Source organism: Eubalaena glacialis, chromosome 10 (assembly GCF_028564815.1).
Source record: "Eubalaena glacialis isolate mEubGla1 chromosome 10, mEubGla1.1.hap2.+ XY, whole genome shotgun sequence".
Taxonomy (NCBI): Eukaryota; Metazoa; Chordata; class Mammalia; order Artiodactyla; family Balaenidae; genus Eubalaena; species Eubalaena glacialis.
Window position 1 is genome coordinate 3616279 of NC_083725.1, and position 19675 is coordinate 3635953.

The window sequence follows — 19675 nt, forward strand, 5'->3', positions numbered from 1 at the left end:
TCATATTCCTTTGACAGGGTCAGTTTCTTTGGATGCTCAGAACAAGATAGTGAGCTTGGATATATAATTTGGCATTGTTGACATATACGTGATATTTAAAACCATGGAAATGGATGAGATTACCCAGGGAGAAAGTATGTAGAGTGAGCCAAGAGGGTTGTGATAGAGCTTAAAGGAATGTTAATATTTAAAGGTTAGGGAAAAGTAGAGGAATCAGCAAAGAATCCTGAGAACCTGAGGGGTAAAAGGAGCACAGGGAGGCTGTGGTGTCAAGAGTGTTTCAGGGAGGAGGGTGGGAGCGCTTGTGCCAAATTCTTGTCAGATCCGTTTTAAGTGAGGTGAGAGGTGAAAAGCCTGCCTTTGCAAACAGAAAGCAACAATTTCACTCAACACTTTGGCTTCCATGAGGTCTGTGGAGACATTCCTGTTACTGTTTTTCTGTGTCGCAGGCACGAAGGTGTGTGTGAAACAGTGAAAGGCTCTGCTTTCCACACTTCCCCAGCAGAGTAACTCCACATCCACAGCCACCTCAGGAGGGCCCGCGGGGTGTACAGAAGCAGCAAGCAGCTGCCATGGCCTTCTACACACAAAGGAAAATAGGAGCTTTTGCTCAGAGGTTAGTAAAGGTTTGGTTGCCTTCTTGGCAGGCTAACCCTCAGAAGCAGGGAGACAACCTACCCCCAGGAGATGAGTTAGGTTTCCAACCACCATCTTACAATCAGGCAGGCAGAATGTGAGAACTGAAGGAAACAAACAGTCCCGGGGGTTCCAGACTGTGTCCTTCCAGGTTTCGGGGGGGAGGGGGATACTCTACATATTTGATCCAAATGATAGATAGAAAGATAGATAGGTAGGTACGTAGATAGCTAGCTAGCTTGCTAGATAGATGATAGATATATATAGATAGATGATAGATATATATAGATAGATGGTAGATGGATGGATAGATATAGATAGATGATAGATTAGATAGATGATAAATATAGATAGATAGATGATAGATAGATAGATGATAGGTAGATAGATAGGTAGATAGATGATAGAGAGGTAGCTGCATATATTTAAGAAAATGGTGTGTACATGCAAATATATTTTATGTCAGTTTTCAGTGCCCTGCACACAAACAGATGCATTAACTTGTGGGATGGCAGTCACTAGATTTTGCACAGATGTCAGTTGAGAGCATTCCCACCATCTTGAAACTGCAAGGTGAGCAGTTTAAAAACATATAGATCCACACCCTCTCCAGCATTTATTGTTTGTAGATTTTTTGATGATGGCCATTCTAACCACTGTGAGGTGATACCTCATTGTATTTTTGATTTGCATTTCTCTAATGATTAGTGATGTTGAGCATCCTTTCATATGTTTGTTGGCAATCTGTATATCTTCTTTGGAGAAATGTCTATTTAGGCCTTCTGCCCATTTTTGGATTGGGTTGTTTGTTTTTTTCATATTAAGCTGCATGAGCTGCTTGTATATTTTGGAGATTAATCCTTTGTCAGTTGCTTCGTTTGCAAATATTTTCTCCCATTCTGAGGGTTGTCTTTTCGTCTTTTTTATGGTTTCCTTTGCTGTGCAAAAGCTTTTAAGTTTCATTAGGTCCTATTTGTTTATTTGTGTTTTTATTTCCCTTTCTCTAGGAGGTGGGTCAAAAAGGATCTTGCTGTGATTTATGTCATATAATGTTCTGCCTATGTTTTCCTCTAAGAATTTTATAGTGTCTGGCCTTACATTTAGGTTTTTAATCCATTCTGAGTTTATTTTTGTGTATGGTGTTAGGGAGTATTCTAATTTCATTCTTTCACATGTAGCTGTCCAGTTTTCCCAGCACCACTTATTGAAAAGGCTGTCTTTTCTCCATTGTATATTCTTGCCTCCTTTATCAAAGATAAGGTGACCATATGTGCATGGGTTGATCTCTGGGCTTTCTATCCTGTTCCATTGATCTGTATTTCTGTTTTTGTGCCAGTACCATAATGCCTTGATTACTGTAGCTTTGTAGTATAGTCTTGCACTGTTGGTGGAAATGTAAATTGATACAGCCACTATGGAGAACAGTATGGAGGTTCCTTAAAAAACTAAAAATAGAACTACCATACGACCCAGCGATCCCACTACTGGGCATCTACCCTGAGAAAACCATAATTCAAAAAGAGACATGTACCAAAATGTTCATTGCAGCACTATTTACAATAGCCAGGACATGGAAGCAACCTAAGTGTCCATCGACAGATGAATGGATAAAGAAGATGTGGCACATATATACAATGGAATATTACTCAGCCATAAAAAGAAACAAAATTCAGTTATTTGTAGTGAGGTGGATGGACCTAGAGTCTGTCATACAGAGTGAAGTAAGTCAGAAAGAGAAAAACAAATACCGTACGCTAACACGTATATATAGGGAATCTAAAACAAAAAAAAAATGGTTCTGAAGAACCCAGGGGCAGGACAGGAATAAAGACGCAGACACAGAGAATGGACCTGAGGACACAGAGAAGGGGGAAGGTAAGCTGGGACGAAGTGAGAGAGTGGCATGGACATACACACTACCAAATGTAAAATAGATAGCTAGTGGGAAGCAGCTGCATAGCACAGGGAGATCAGCTCAGTGCTTTGTGACCACCTAGAGGGGTGGGATAGGGAGGGTGGGAGGGAGACGCAAGAGGGAGGGGATATGGGGATATATGTATACGTAGAGCTGATTCACTTTGTTATACAGCAGAAACTAACACACCATTGTAAAGCAATTATACTCCAATAAAAAAGTTAAAAAATATATATATGGATCATTTGAACTACTAACCTTCGTGTTTCAGAGACTTGTTGATAGAGGAGAAAACAGGTCAATGGGGCAAAAATGCAAATATCATGCTGATATGCAAATAAATGCTGATTTCTAGTCATTAAAATAGCCTTACCGTTATAGTTGAACTTTGTAAGTATTATTTAATTTTAACATAAAAAATGGTATCTAATAATAAAATACCACTTTCGTTTTTTTCTTTTCTATTGAGGTCCTCTCCTTACAGTTTCTTTTTTTTTCTTTTTTTTTTTTTTTGGTAGCATTTTTTTTTTTTTTTACATTTTTACTGGAATGTAACAAACATACAGAAAAGACCACAAATCTTAAGCTTCATGAAATGTCATAAAGAGAACACATTCATGTAATATTAGTAGCACCCCAAAAGCCCCCTCATGCCTGCTCTTAATCACTGTCTGTTTCTCCTCCCCAAAGATAAGTACTATTCTGACACCATAACTTTATACTGCCTATTTTTAAACATTATATAAATGAAATAACACAGAATGGGTCCTTTCAGGATTGGATTCTTCTGATAACATTGTATTTATAAGAATTATATATTTTATTATGTACAATAGTAATTCATTTTCATAGACATGTAGAATTTTATTATATGAACATACCGAATCTATCTATTTCACTTTCAGTGGAACTTTGGTTTTCTCTGTCTTTTGTTACAAGGGCAATTATGATTATTCTTTACATATATTTTGTTAGGCAAGAACTTGGTGGTTATAAGATGTACATATTTAACATGAAGAGATGACAAATAATTTTTCAAAGTGATTATATGACTATTCAAAGCCATCTATAGATTTGATGCAATCCCTAACAAAATTCCAATGGCATTTTTCACAGAAATAGAAGAAACGATCTTAAAATTCACATGGAACCACAAAAGACCCTGAATAGCCAAAGTAATCTTTTTAAAAAAAGATCAAAGTTGGAGGCATTATACTTCCTTATTTCAAACTTTACTATAAAGTTGTAATAATAAAAACAGGATGTTACTTGCAAACAGACACATTAACCAGTGGAACAGGATCAAAGCCCAGAAATAAACCCACACATATACAGTCAACTAATATTTGACAAAGAAGCCAAGGATACTCAATGGGGAAAGGAAAGGTTCTTCAGTAAATGGTGCTGGGAAACCTGGGTATTCATATGCAAAAGGATGAAATTGGACTTCTATCTTAGAACAACGACAAAAATTAACCCAAAAAGGATTAAAGACTTAAACGTAAGACCTGAAACCATAAAACTCCTAGAAGACATTGGTCTTCACAACAATGTTTTTGGCTATGATGCCAAAAGCACAAACAACAAAAGCAAAAATAAACAAGTGGACTACATCAAGCTACAAAGCTTCTACAGAGCAAAAGAAACAATCAACAAAAGTAACAGGCAACCTACAGAATGGGAGAAAATATTTGCAAGCCATATCTCTGATAAAGGGTTAATATCCAAAATATATAAAAAACTCATACAATTCAATAGCAATAATAATAATAATAATGATCTGATTTTAAAATGGGCTGAAAACCTGAGTAGATATTTTTCCAAATAAGACATACAAATGGCCGAGAGGTACATGAAAAGATGCTCAACATCACTAATCATCAGAGAAATGCAAATCAAAACCACAATAAGCTATCACCTCACACCTGTTAGAATGGCTGTCCTCAAAAAACAAGAGACAACAAGTGCTGCTTAGGGTGTGGAGAAAAGGGAACCCTTGAGCACTGTTGGCAGGAATGAAAATTGGTGCGGCCACTGTGGAAAACAGTATGGAGGTTCCTCAAAAAAATTAAACTATGATAACTTTTATTATATGATCCAGAAATTACATTTCTGGGTGTATACCTGAAAGAAATGAAATCATGATATCAAAGAGCTATCTGTACCCCCATGTTCATCACAGCATTATTCACAATAGCCAAAATATGGAAACACCTAAGTTGTTCTATGGGTATCTATATTTCAAACAATCATTAAGTAAAAAATGATGACATTCTAAGGTATAATTTTCAGAGGCTGCCATTACGTGTGGAAGAATTAGGGAGGTGTGACAAGATGTTAAAAAGATCTTTCCTTGTGGCTGAATGCTCAAAGCTTAGGATAAAGGTAACAGACGCCCATACATTCTAGAGAGGCGCTACACACAAACAGCACGACTCACTGAAAAGTGGCCAAACTGGCCTTATGACTATCACCCTCAAAAGCCTATATAACATAAGGCTAGAGATTCATCGAAGGAAAAAATTCTTTGAAGAACATTCATAGGAGAAGAGAAAGTTATGTCATTTTCCTTTTCTCCCTAGAGCTAAAAGGTATTGACCCAGCAATTAGTAAGCACTCATCACATGTTAAAATTACACTAAGTTCTGTAAAAGATTTATCTCATTTAATTATCACAGTACTACTATGAGGTGAACACCTGCACCTGCCTGACCCTGAAAGCGAGCACCTCTGTAAATTTCATGCCCCCGGGTGCCTCTCTGCTTCATCCTGGTCCTGGCCTCACTAGAGAGAAATGAATACTAAAATGAAAACAAAATCCCACACTCCCCAGTCTCTCAGACTCTGCATCCAACTTAGGTTCTAGCCATTGGATCCACTGGAGTGATATTTGGAAGATGGAAGTGAACAGAGGCTGCTATCCTTTGCTGTTTATGCTGGCAGGTAACGTCCGGAACATATGAGAATCAAGATGCAGTGGCGGCAGCCAGACTTGGCATCCCAGTGCCTAGTCCCCAGCTCCACGAGTGTCAAGAGGCATTTGTGACAAAGACGGTGGCTTTCTGATCCCTGGATTGCAGCTCTAGTGTTGTGCCCTTGAGCTCAACAATTTCAACCCTCAACTCCATTCTGCAGCAATTCCAATTATTTTGAAGCACCTAATTTTCCATATTAAGTCCCTTTCTGCCTAAGAGACCCAGAGTGGTTTCTGTTTCATGCACTGAACCCTGACAGCAACAATGGATAAAGAATAACACTGGTATTTGATTTTTTTTTTTTTTTTTTTTTTTTTTTTGCTTTGCCCTAATAGACACATCAAATGCATTACCTAGATAGAGTCAAGCCTTTCCCATCTGGAACTCACTCTGTTATCATAAGCCAAAATAGCTATGGAGGGAGGGGCAGGTGGTACTCAACATCCGGGCACCAAAAGCTGACATGTTCTTAGCTTTCCATTAAAGGCAGCTCTAGGGAAAGATGCCATCCTGCTGATCTAATTCAGATCACCCTGAAAACGATTTGCTCCGCCCTCAACACCAGCGCCACACACACTTTCCCAAATTACTGATCTTCAGGGGTCCTTTGTAAAAAATTAATAAACAGAAATCTCAATTAAATAGAACTGGGAGACCAGAAGGGGGAGCTCTCATGCCCTGTGGCCATAGCAGAGCCCAACAGGAAGATGAAAGACACTTCTTTCCTGGTGAGGACTCAGCCAATGAAAAGCCATGGACTCTTTGTTCACTCCAGCCCTCCCAGCTTCCTTTTCCCCCCTATAAAAGGGCTCTCCTTCCCTTGAAATGGGGGGACATGCACATGGCTCGCCATGGTTGCAGCCCCCTAACTGCAATTCTCTACTCATCTTGAATAAACTCATCTTCGTTGAAAAAATATCTGGCAGTCGATCTGCTTCAGGTCAACACCTTCTTGGCCATATCTCTGATCCTCCCAGGGTCAGCTCTCAAGTCTCCCTGCTGAGCACCCTACCCTGTACTTGACCCTGGCTGTCCCCTAGAACTCTACCTCTTGGGCACATATAAATCCTTGTTCATTCACTGCTTCTATTACACCCAACCCTGTGCATCCTAGCCTTTATCCTGCCAACCTGCATGTTGAGGCAGTAATACTCCAATTACTACTTTTGATTTAGGAAGGGAAATCACCAGAAATTTGTAATAAATAACAAAGCAGTGATGTTTTTGGCAGGACTTTGGCCTTCTCTCAGCAGGCTATTTTTTTGCCCTGCAAGGCAGTTTAATCATAACCTTAATGATGTCTCCCCACTGCTTAATGTGGGGCTGCCCTTGTCTCCAGAGCCAGGTACAGCGTGGACACGTGGGCGCCCTGGGGCTTCTACATGTTTCAGTTGTCAAGCTCAGCTCTTGGAAAGCTGTTAATTTCCTCTGAGGTAATTTGACTGTGATTAAGTTAAGCTGCCACCAGGTGGACATTGGAGCCTTAGTTAAGCCGTTTTAATCTCAGTAGCCAGACTCCCTATAGGCATAAAAAAATGAAGAGAGAATGTAGTTTGATTTCCACTTAATTGTGTTTAAAAAAAAATAAACAAAAAAGAAAAAAATGGTAGTTTAGCATACTACTTAAACAGAATTAAAATAGAGTAGTATAAAAATATCTCACTCATGTATTTTACCAATATTTATTGAGTAACTGCAATGTGAAAAAGATGGCTCTAGAATCAGGGATGGGGCAGACAACACAAAAAACCAAGCACCTGACTTCACAGAGTTTATGTCATGGGGGTAAAACAAACAACACACAAACAAATAAAAATACATATTTCTCCTATATAACATTATAAATTATGATACATGATAGCATAGTATATAATGATATATTATGATATAATGATAATGCTATACATAGTATATCCCCATGCACACCAGCCTATAAAGACAGATAAAATCACAATAATGATAACCTAGATTTTACTGACTCTCCCTGCCCCACAAATCTATCCATGAAAGATCTTATTACCCTATAGAATTCCCCTTGTCCCTAACCCTGAAGTTTTTCTGGAATTTTTTAGTACATATCTCAAATATGCTTGTACATAGTCTGGTCAGTAATTTCAGTCAGCTACCACGTGGTTTACACAAGCCACAATTAATGTCTATGCTGAGTACCCATCACCCACCGGGTACCATTGCCCCTACTACACACAACTGCTTTCATCTTCTCCTATTTATTGGCCAAAAAACATTTACTGAACACCTACTTTGATCCAGTAGGAGAAAGGGAACCCTCTTACACTGTTGCAGGAAATAAGACAGCTATGTCTCTGTCCTCATAGAGCTTATAACCTTGTGGTGAAGAAAGACAAGGAAAAGAAATACACTATGAGTGAGTGCAGCTAAAAGTACAGAATACCACGGAATCATCTAAAAGGGGAAGTTACAAAAGGACAGAGGCTCATAGAGCAGGCTTCTAAACAAAGTCACGTATAGATTGAGACTTAGAAGACTAATAGGAGTTAACTAGGTGAACAGTATGTGCAAGAGTGTTCTCTGCAGAGGGAACAGCACACATGCAATTCTGAGACACGACCCATTCCAGGCAGAGTCGTCTCCTGCCCCGCACTTCTGTCCATGTCCCAGAACACTCCAGGCATGAACAATGAGCCAAGAAGTTAACAGCAACTGGATATAACCTCCCACCTAAAACAGCTAAAGATCAAGACAGATAATGAAATAATGGTCCTAAAGACATTAGACATTAGGCATCAAGGGACAATGACTGCTGAGTGATGAGAAGTAAAGAAGCTTAGCCCTGTTATTGCCCAGTCTACTTCCTGGAGAGAGCTCGGGGAAGGAACCCCAGCAGAGCCCAGCACCCGCCTTGAATTAAGGAAATAGAGTTAAATAAGAGATGGGAGGGACAGCAAAAATATTGGAAGAAATAAGGACTATACATTATCCAAATTTTATGAAAACGACAATTCCACTGCTCCAAGGAATCTCAACACATCTTAAGCTCAAGAAATGTGAAGAAAACTACACCATGACAAATTGCTTAAAACCGGTAAGTAGAAAATCTAGCAGTTATATACAAAAGAACATATGTCATAAGGATGACAACAGATTATTCATTAATAACAAAACAAGCCAGAAGTACTTCAAAGTACTGAAAGAAAAAAAACGTTGATCCTACATTTCTTTACCCAGTGAAAATATCTTTCAAAAATGAGTATGAAATAAAAACTATTTCAGACATTAAAAATCTGAAAGAATTCATTACTAGAAGACCTGCTCTACAAGAAAAGTTAAAGAAATTGTTTCAAGCAAAACAGTAAAAAAAAAAAAATCCAGATAATAGTCCCAATCCATATAAAAAGCACCAGAAATGGAAACTATACAGGTATATGTTACGATAATTTTCTTATTATTTACATACTTTTAAGAAATATGATACTGTTTAAAGCAAAAATAATAATACACTATGGGTTTTATAACATATATAGAAGTAAAAAGTATGTTAAAAATAACACAAAGGCTGACAAAAAGCACATGAAAGGATGCTCAACATCACAAATTACCAGAGAAATGCAAATCAAAACTACAATGAGGTATCACCTCACACTGGTCAGAATGGCCATCATCAAAAAGTCTACAAACAGTAAATGCTGGAGAGGGTGTGGAGAAAAGACAACCCTCTTACACTGTTGGTGGGACTGTAAATTGATACAGCCACTATGAAGAACAGTATGGAGGTTCCTTAAAAAACTAAAAATAGAACTACCATACGACCCAGCAATCCCACTACTGGGCATATACCCTGAGAAAACCATAATTCAAAAAGAGTCATGTACCACAATGTTCATTGCAGCTCTATTTACAATAGCCAGGACATGGAAGCAACCTAAGTGTCCATCTACAGAAGAATGGATAAAGAAGATGTGGTAGATATATACAATGGAATATTATCCAGCCATAAAAAAGGAGGAAATAATGCCTTTTGCAGCAACATGGATGGACCTAGAGATTGTCATACTAAGTGAAGTTAAGTCAGACAGAGAAAGACAAATATGATATCACTCATACGTGGAATCTAATTTTTTTTAATGATATATGTTAACTTACTTAACAAAAGAGAAACAGACTCACAGATTTCGAAAACAAACTTATGGTTATCAAAGGAGAAATGTGGGTGGGGGGAGGGATAAATTAGGAGCTTGGGATTAACACACATACACTACTATATATGAAACAGATAACCAACAAGGACCTACTGTAGAGCACAGGGAACTCTGCTCAATACTCTGTAACGATCTTTATGGGAAAAGAATCTGAAAAAGAATGAATACATGTATATGTATAACTGAATCCCTATGCTGTACACCTGAAACTAACGCAACACTGTAAATCAACTATACTCCAATAAAATTTTAAAAATTAATAACACAAAGGCTGAGAAGAGAGAAATGGAAATATACTGTGGTAAAACTCTTATACTCTACATATAATAGGTCATCACTGGAAGGTAGACTGTGACAAGTTAAAGGTTCATATTATAACGCAGCTAAAATAACAAAGATATATAGCTAATACATTGCAAAGATATTAAATGGAATTATAATAAATACTCAATTCAAAGGAAGGCAGAAAAATATGAAAAGGAGGAACAAATAATTGATAGAACAAATAGAAAACATACAGTAAGACAGTAGATTTAAATCCAGCCATCAATAATTAAATTAAGTGTAAGTGGTCTAAACATCTGAATTAAAAGATAGGGACCCTCAGATTGAATAAAAATGAATAAAACAAGAAACAACATATTATTCAGTTATCAAAAAACCTTAAATATAAAACAAAAGTAGATGAAAATCAAAAGGATAGGAAAAGATATAACATTAATCAAAAGAAAGTTGGAGTGGCAATACTAACATAAGACAAAGTAGATTTCAGAGGAAACAATATTATCAGAAATAAAGAGCTCATTTAGAGGATATAAAAATCCTAAAATATTTTTATGCACCTAAAAAATTTTCAAAACATATACAGAAAAAAGAAGAGAGAACACAAGGATGTATAGACAAATCCACAATTATACTTGGAGGCATCAATGCTGCTCTGTCAATAACTGATAGGACAACTAGACCAAAAATAAGTAAGGATATAGTAAGGATATAGCAATCAATTTGATCTAATTGACATTTATAGAACACCTCACCTAACAACAGCAGAATACATATTCTTTCCAAGTGCATACAGAACACATACCAAGGCAGATCATATTCTGGGCCATAATATGATAGATTTTAAAGTATTCACGGCATACAAAACATGTTCTCTGACCACAATGAAAGTAAATTAGAAATGAATTGCAGAAAGATATATGGAAAATTCCCCAAATATTTGGAAGCTGGTAACAGACTGCTAAGAGGTACACTGATCAGGGAAGGAATCAATAGTGAAACTAGAAAGTATTTGGAACTGAAAGTATTATATATAATTTATCACATATATAATACACATACATACATCATATTATGTCAAAATTTGTGAGATACAGCTAACACAGTAGTAAGAGGGAAATCTATAGCACTAAATATCCATCTCAGAAAAGAAAAAAGTCTCAAATGAATGACTCCAGCTTCCACCTTAAGGAACCTGGGGCTCAAAGCATTTGCTCTGTGCTCCTACATATCCATGCAGCAGACAGTACATTGTACTCAGAATCACTCTCCTTTCAGACCCTGAGGCTCTCTTTCTAATTCAGGTCAAGCTTGTAGGCCAGGTTCCCTTTCCCTAAGGATGAGCACCCTTCTGGGAATCCATAACATTTCACACTCCAAGCTACATCTCATAGTTTCTTTACTAGGTTGCCAAACATTGAATGACTTATCTGAACTCCGCGTAAGACTCCTACCTTACACGTTTTTTTTCCAGCATCTTTATTGAAATATAATTGCTTTACAATGGTGTGTTAGTTTCTGCTTTATAACAAAGTGAATCAGCTATACATATACACATATCCCCATATCTCCTCCCTCTTGCGTCTCCCTCCCACCCTCCCTATCCCACCCCTCTAGGTGGTCACAAAGCTGATCTCCCTGTGCTATGTGGCTGCTTCCCACTAGCTATTTATTTTACATTTGGTAGTGTATATATGTCCATGCCACTCTCTCACTTCGTCCCAGCTTACCCTTCCCCCTCCCCATGGTGGCACATATATACAATGGAATATTTCTCAGCCATAAAAAGAAATGAAATTGAGTTATTTGTAGTGAGGTGGATGGACATAGAGTCTGTCATACAGAGTGAAGTAAGTCAGAAAAAGAAAAACAAATACCATATGCTAAGACATAAATATGGAATCTACCTTCCACATTTAAAGGAAAATGCAATTAAAGAAAAACTTTTTAAAAATAGAAATAATTACCCGCTAAATTTATCAATCATTGCTTAATCTACCCCTGGTTTTCCCTGCAGGCTTGCGTTGAATAATTTCTTCACTTCAGCTAAATTTATAGACCTCGGTTAAAAGGCCCTCTGATTTTTTAGCATTTTCATCAGTTTTCTCTCTGCAGTCTTTCTTCTTTAGAGCCTTTAATTCTCCTGCTAAGAGTATATAATTTTGGCTTTTGTTATGCATCCTTTCCTAAGAACTCTGAGACCCAGGTTGTGGAAGGTTGGGATGGAATCCTGATAGACAATGAGGATGGCTCTTCAGGTGTGAAGGGGAGAGGGCAGGAGGAAAGGCCATATTCACTCCCATGGGAAATCTCATCTTGCCTCAAGAATTCCAAGATATACGTAGCAAGTAGACAGCAGGGATCCATTGCTCTAGTTAACCACTTGCTAAGTCTCCATTTCCAACTGGGAAGAGAACACAGACTCTTAACCATGCGCTATAATCCTTTCTTATAACCTCAAAGTCTGCCATTAGTCTGTTTATTACAAAATTCTGATTACCTTCAGATACTGATAGTATCAATCACATGCCAACAAATAACCTTAACCTCATATACAATTGAATGTGCTACTACTCATTACAGAAAACATCTGAGATCCACTGAAAAATTCTGTTTTAATCTGTCTTCATCTTTCATTCTTTTTCATAATTTTTTTTGACCCAGAGATCTCTTGGGCTTTAATCTGTAATATAAATTTTCTGTGCCATGTAATGGTCTGATGTGTAAAAAATACTCCCTCAGTTAATCCTAACATCCCCCAGCAATTTGATTTCCCTGCTTTCCATGGGTGTCTCTGTCTTCCCTGGGCAAACACACAGACTCACCACCCTACCCTAATTCCTCTTTTCTTCTCCCCTTCACCCTCATAACACTTCCAGCAGCCAGACCAATCTACCAGCAATGAATCACCTTCAGTTTACCATCACAACCAACACTGCAAATGGATAAAAGACAAACATATCATAATATAATACCACAACAATCCCTTCTTAAGCATGTTTCTTTGGACGGAGGGAAGGCCAGCCTCTTGTTCTGCCCAATAGTCCACCCTCTATGCCCCACAGTCCCCATCAGATATGGGAAATTTCAATACGTTGCTTAAGTTTAGCTTTTAAACATTAAAAGTGCAGCTCCCTGGTAATGTTTATGGTTCAGCTTCTTTTGAAAAGTTATGTCCTTGTTCTGTTATAAATTCAAGGTTATATGAATTTTAAAACAGATTTAAGCTGAACATGACTATACTTTGAAACAAACACAAACCTCAGGAAGTGAAAGAACCTCAGAATCTTTATATATGTAACCTCAAAATTAACCCACTGGTAATGGTTATTCAGAACCTGAAACTGCAAGCTGACCATGCCTGGGTGTCCGGCACTGTGGACTGAGCAGCCTCAACTTTTTCCAGTACCATAAGGACTCTGGTCCCAAGATTCTGGCCTTAGAATCTTGGCATTCAAGAAAATTCCTTGACAATATGAATATTGAAAATCTAATAGAATTTTCCTATTAGAATCCGTTGCATTTCTATACACTAATGATGAACTAAGAGAAAGAGAAATTAAGGAAACAATCCCATTTACAATTGCATTGAAAAGAATAAAATACTTAGGAATAAATCTAATTAAGGAGGTAAAAGACCAGTACTCATAAAACTTTAAGACACTGATGAAAGAAATTGAAGACAACACAAACAGATGGACAGATATACCATGTTCATGGATTAGAAGAACTAATATTGTTAAGATGACCATACTACCCAAGGCAATCTACATATTCAATGCAATCCCTATCAAAATGCCAATGGTGTTTTTCACAGAACTAGAACAAACAATTTTAAAACTTGTATGGAAACACAAAAGACCCCAAAGAGCCAAAATAATCTTGAGAAAGAAGAACAGAGCTGGAAGAATCACATTCTCTGACTTCAGAGTATACTACAAAGTTACAGTAATCAAAACAATATGGTACTGGCACAAAAGCAGAAATGTAGATCAATGGAACAGAACAGAAAGCCCAGAAATAAACTTACACACTTATGGTCAATTAATCTATGACAAAGGAAGCAAGAACATACAGTGGAGAAAAGACAGTCTGTTCTTTAAGTGGTGCTGGGAAAGCTGGACAGCCACATGTAAAAGAATTAAATTAGAACATTTTCTCACATATACAAAAATAAACTCAAAATGGTTTAAAGACCTAAATTTAAGACCGGAAACCATAAAACTAATAGAACAAAACATAGGCAGAACACTCTTTTACATAAATCATGGCAATATTTTTTTGGATCTGTCTCCTAAAGCAAAGGAAACAAAAGCAAAAATAAACAAATGGGACCTAACTAAACTTAAAAGCTTTTGCACAGAAAAGGAAACCATCAAAAAAGGCCAATCCTATTTACAGATGAGGAAACTGAGGCACAGAGAAGTTAAAGAGCTTTCCCATGGTCATATAGATAGGAAGTGGAAGAGCTGGGATTGAAACCCAAACCATCTTGCTTCAAAGCCCACATGCTTTCACATTTAACCTCTATACTGAACAGTATGATGACCAAATTTTTAATGGTACAGACAAGAATCAAAGAGAAAAGGAAGGAAAGAAGGAAAGAAAGGATAGAGGAAATAAAGAAGTCTAAGTAGGAGTTGAAAGCCTTCAAGGATTAGAAAGAATCTGTTAAGTGAGGAGTAGAAATCGGAAATCAGATATGAGGGACCAAGACCACCCAGGAATAAAGGAACAATGTGCAGAGACACAGAGATGAGAATAGATAAGTCTTGTCCCAGAGACAGAACTACCACATCAGTGATACACTCACTCGAAATGAATTTTGACCTTTTGGGTCAGGCTGAAGAATTGGTGCTCCATCTTACCTTGTCCTCTCTCATCCCTCCACCATGCCCCAGAAACGTACACACCTAATTTCCCATGGAAGCTACGCAACCATGTTCACAGTTCACTGGGAAATAGAAGAATGCAAATTATTGATAAACACTGCCCCGTAAGTCAAGGCCAGCAGCATCCAACAGAGAACAGATACTAACTCACAACTCTCTCCTTCCGCTTTAGTAGAAAAGCTGGATTACGTCTCCCATATTATCGGCAAACTGATAGAGTTTAAATCTCTATTCTCTCTTTTGAATGTCCTGGAGCCTAGATCTTTACTGACTTTTAGCCTGGAAATGACAGCCAACAGCTCTGGCTGTCATGTCATCACTGGGCCTAGAGTGAGTATAACCAAGTTATAAGAGAGTGATCTGGTTCACTCACTGAATACAAGGGTATAGAAGAATTAAACCAGATGAAGATTGAATAAAATGAAATATTGAATGCTTGGTATAATGACTGGCCTATAGTAAGGGCTCAAAAATGATAACTGCTCTCATTAGCAACAGCAGCTAGATAACTTGGGAAATTCAACTCATGAAATCATCACCATACTATCAGCAGTTTATTATCCAGCCCACAGAATACTGAAGTTCTTATAGAAAAATAACATTCAGACCACTCTTGGAAGAAGGCATAATTGCTTCTACCTTGGACACTCAATTCCTATCCTTCAAGATCCTTTCCAATGTGCATGCCTAGGATGGTACCCAGGACAGCAGGTTCTGTGACCCCTCAAGTTACGCCTTGGTGCTCTGCTTCATACCTCAGGACTACCTAGCACAGATGAATGGCTGCAAAAAACCTATTTGGTCCCAGGCTTGGAAGCTTCTTTCTTTAATCACAGGATTCAATTCCTGATTTTCTTCTAATAAGGGAGAGTAGAGAAGAAAGCGGGAGCTTTCAAGTCAAGCAGATGTGGATGAAGCAATTACACTGAGGAGCGTCAGGATGAGTGTGGCAGGAGAGGATTCCACTTGGGCACAGGCACAGCTGCTGCTTTAATTGTATCTGCAAAGCTACCAGAGATCACACGCTACAGTTAAAATTCTAGAGCTTCCAGAGAAACGAGCACTGGTTCTATTGAGGGACTGAGGTGAGCTCGTCTACGAAAGAGCTTTCCTTTAGTGAACTGGACACACCCATGCTCCTCTGATACAGTGCTTTTTGGATCCCTAAGACTGCAGAAGACTTCTCTCAAGCCCTGTGGAAGAGAGGGTCCCAGAAGTCCTGGGCTGTGTTGTGCTTGAACGGTCAGGGTCAAATTCCAGCTCCAGTACAGATTTTGGCTTGAAAGTTGCCAGAAATACCCACAAGGGTCTCACATAGGCTGCACTGATGACCACACTCTGCACTGGAGATTCCTACCAGGGAGCAGGAATCATTCCATGGGCACCGGATGCTAAGGAGACAAGAAGAAGAAATCTGTGCTTTCCATATGGATGAGGCCCTTTCATCAGGCCTTTATAAATTAATGATCAGCATTAAGTCAACAGAGTGAGTGGGGTGGCTGTTCTCCAGTGTGGAAACGGGTAAGCTACGATTCATGAAGTCTGTTAGATGTGCAGGCCTCTGACAAGTTTGAGAGGAAAAGGTGAGGAGATGCAGTGATCAAGGACTTTAAGATGGGAAAGGGTAGTGTGGAGAGGATGAGCAGCTGTGTCCCACTTCCTCTGATGACACCATCAGAAGGATGGGCTGAGCTGCAGCAGGGGTGCCCAGGTGAGTATCCCAGCAGCTCCAGCAAGCCTGCATCCCCACCACCCCTCAACTCTGCCGTGTTCATGGCTTCGTTGAGTGCCACACTCACTGCCTCTCTCCTTGCAGTGATTCCTGCTGGCAGGGCAGTGAGAAGCCTCCAATGCTAGAAAATGTCAAGGAGAAATCTACAATTATTGCGTTTCCAGGACTCTGGCAAGTCTGTCCTCCAGATCTCCAGATCTCCAGATCTCCAGCTTTGATGGTTTCTCTTTGGAGATGCCCAGTACCTGGTGGGCAGGTTCCGACTAGCAGGTGATCCAACTCAATCCATCCGGATGCTGAGTTCTCATGCTGCCTCCACCACCTACCAGTTCTATTCCCCCTGAGAATTCCGTGCTCAGACAGTAATAACCAGCTGTCAGATTGGGTTTTATACTAGTTATAAATTAATGTTTTAATTGGTTTTATTTCCAGTCGAATGTGGAGAATGGGGCAAGGGATGGATCCCAACAGGATTTCAGAAAAGCATTTTATTTCACTCTATCACAGCATCTTAGAAGAGTTACACTAAAATAAAATGTGGACACCCCATCTCCCCAGAACATGCCTGCATCTCAAAGTAATAAACTTTCCATTTCAGTGGGGGAATGAAGCTATTTGTCAGTTCCAATGTCAAGAATGAATGCAATTCAAATTCTCCAGCCATTTATTTCAACAATTCTCTACTCTACAGCTGAAATAACTTAACGTAAGAAATAGCTGTTCACTCAATGTAAAACTTGCAAACCTGGTTCCACAAGGCATATTTCTAAAAATAAAAACAATGAATCTGCAAGGGCTGCTGGGTAAGACACTCCATCCATCTTGGTGCAATGGTAATGCCCAAGACCACTGGAGCCACTCCACCACCATCCCGGGCTAGGAGAAACATCCCAGTGGGCCAGTCTCTTCACTTCCCTCTTCATTACCATCATGATCATTGCTGCCATTTCCGCATAAACATTCACGATTCATGATTCATCATCTTTCCTCTTTAAACCTGATGCGTTGATGACACCCAAATGGCCCTGAATGTGAAAACTTCAATGACTGAGACATCAAGAAGAATTAGAAATAATGATAAAAATTTTTCATTTCACCCTTGACAAGTCCCTATTGCAGATGGCTACAGAAGACAAACCTGAGTGGCAGCAGGAGAATGGCTTTGTGTGGCTGGTGGGGTGAGGAGGAGGCTCCTGGGAAACCTGTTGATAGAAAGCACGAGGCATCCATGTTCAGTGTCCGGCCTGGGGCTGAGCACCACACCTAGATGTTTGGAACGGTCTTCCAGCGTTCAGGAAGCCTCCCCTCCACTTCCCACTCACTACCTTAACAGGAAGCATTTGAAAATGAGGAGTGCCAAGAGCCTGAAAAATGTTGTCTACTGAAAAACCAAATTTTTCACTTCTCATTAAAACTAATAGCAAACATTCACATACTCTATAGCACATACTATGTACCAGATTCTAAAGCATTTTACACATATAAATTGCTTAGCCCTCCTTACAATCCTAGGAGGTAAATGTTATCAATATTCCCATATGAGAAAACTGAGGTTTGGTGACCTGGCCAAAGGCCCAGAGTTTTCAAATTATGGCACTGAAATTGGATCTCGGGTACCTGTCCCAGAGCCTGTGCTCTTAACCAGCACAGTAAGTGCCCTCTCTCAAAACTGCATATTACTGAAATTCCCGGAGGACATTTTCTGAGAATTGGGTGTTCCTGGCAGTCGTTTCAGTGAGGTTCTGCCTAAAGGTAGAAGAGTAATTCCCAGTCACCTACACACGTTTAAAGCTGTTTTCCAAATACAGTTAACCCTTGAACAATGCAGGGGTTAGGGGCGCCAACCCTGTGCACAGTGGAAAATCTGCGTATCACTTAAAGTCAGCCCTCTGTACATAGCCGGCTCCATATCCACAGTTCCTCCGCATCCGCGGATTTGACCAACCTCAGATGGCATAGTACCGTACTATTTACTCTTGAAAAAAATGTGTGTAGTGGGGCAGGATGAATTGGGAGATCGGGACTGACATATATACACTACTATGCATACAATAGATAGCTAATGAGAACCTACTGTATAGCACAGAGAACTCTACTCGATGCTCTGTACTGACCTAAATGGGAAGGAAATCTAAAAAAGAGTGGATATGTGTATACGAATGACTGATTCACTTTGCTATACAGCAAGAAACATTACAACATTGTAAAGCAACTATACTCCAATAAAAATTAATAAAAAATAAAAATAAAATAGATAACCAACAAGGACCTACTGTATAGCATGGAGAACTCTGCTCAATACTCTGTAATAACCTAAATGGGTAAGTAATTTGAAGAAGAATAGACACGTGTATATGTATAACTGAATCAATTTGCTGTACACCTGAAACTAACACAACATTGTTAATCAACTCTACTCCAATATAAAATAAAAATTTTTTAAAAAGAAATAAAGACATACAAAATTTTTTTTTTAAATGTGTGTATAAGTGGACTGCAAAGTTCAAACCCGTGTTGTTCAAGAGTCAAGTGTACTACCAAAGAACAAAAGACCAGTTCCTCTCTTTCTAGTATGCGTGAGTTCTTTAATTCCCTTTGGGTAAGATTAGGGGAGGAATGAGAGGACCAGGGGAGAGGGTTAAAGGCCAAGAGAGAAGAAAGGAGCCCAAAAGGGAGGCATCGTGCGCATCAGGAAAACACTGAGGAGGAGGCCTCTGCAGGGCAGGATTCACACAGGGGAGTATAAGGAGGTGCAGCTAGGTGGAGAGATGAACTGGAACAAGACACACAGGGCCTTGAACATGACGAGACGAAAGACTTAGGCAAGGTTTGTCTGCGAGGCCAGCGGCGCGGGCAGGAGGAACAGGCAGGGACTACACCCGAGCTCCCGACACTCTGAAACTGTCCTCCCAAGGCCCTTTCACTTTGCTCTCAGGGACCTCGCCATTGCTTCTGCTTCCCAGTGAAGCCCAGAAGACGTGCGAGGCCCCCACTTGCAAGCCCAGGCTGCTTATGAAGGAAATTTCCCACAGCCGTTTGCCTGGGCTCAGCCAGTGCTGGCAAAC